This window comes from Elephantulus edwardii, unplaced genomic scaffold, assembly GCF_000299155.1.
Source record: "Elephantulus edwardii isolate Elephantulus edwardi_28Jun2011 unplaced genomic scaffold, EleEdw1.0 scaffold00581, whole genome shotgun sequence".
Classification (NCBI taxonomy): Eukaryota; Metazoa; Chordata; class Mammalia; order Macroscelidea; family Macroscelididae; genus Elephantulus; species Elephantulus edwardii.
Genome location: NW_006400331.1, coordinates 33,852 through 34,837, shown reverse-complemented (window position 1 = coordinate 34,837; position 986 = coordinate 33,852).

The window sequence follows — 986 nt, the reverse complement described above, 5'->3', positions numbered from 1 at the left end:
AATCGGGATGGGTGTGTCAGAGGCAGTGCGGTTGATGCAGGATAGATAGAGCAGGGTTTAGGGCTGTTGTGCATAGGGTCGCTATGAGTCGGAAACGACTCGACGGCACATAACAACAACAACAACAAATTTAAAAAAAAACAAAAAAAAGAAGGTTTTTCTGGCATTGGGGAGTCTATGAAAACAGCTTCTGGACAGAGTCCCTCTCCTCCTCTATAGGACCTGTTTGGGTTTGAGTTTGCTGAACTGCTTGAGGCACATGCTTGAGTGGAGTCAGCCCAGAGCCCGATGTGATAGACCAGACTCCTGCTCTCCCAGGAGAGCAGCATTTGAATCTTCTTTCCTCAAGGGAGAATGTTAAAACATCCAGAGTTTGTTAAAAGTCAATGCACTTTATAGCCTTGTCCAGGTCCTGGCCCCACTGCTGCCATTTCTGGGCCTGTTGGCCAGCTCATTCAACCCGTCTAACCCACAGTGTACTCTCAGGGTAGAGAGGATGTATGTAAAATATTGGTATTCAACTCATAGTAACAAAAACTAACGCTGACAACGATTACTGAATGCCAGGCAGGGTTCTAAAATTGCTCTGAGCATGATTCCATTTAACACTCAAGTAATGTACTGGGTAAAATCTGCCACAGTCAAGTCCATTCGAACCCACAGAGCTTTGCCTTCTGTCCTGCCCCAGGGGCTGTCTGTGAGTCCCAGCAGAGCTGGAGTGGAAAGACATCTTTGGTGAAAGATCTAGTGACACGATTAAAATACCAGAGCCCTCAGAACCAGTAGCTGGGATTGGGGGTGAGGGTGTCTTTATGATTCACTCCAGGCTCTCAAGTAAGTGCTTGAGGCATTTTGACTCATTGGTTGACAAAAATAATTAGCCATTTCATTTGTAAAGGCAAGGATTGGGCTTGAGGTCTTTCTGTTTTCTTTGTCTCTGCTGATTTTCTAGGGCTGCTGTAGCCAGCTACCACAGTGTGGATGGA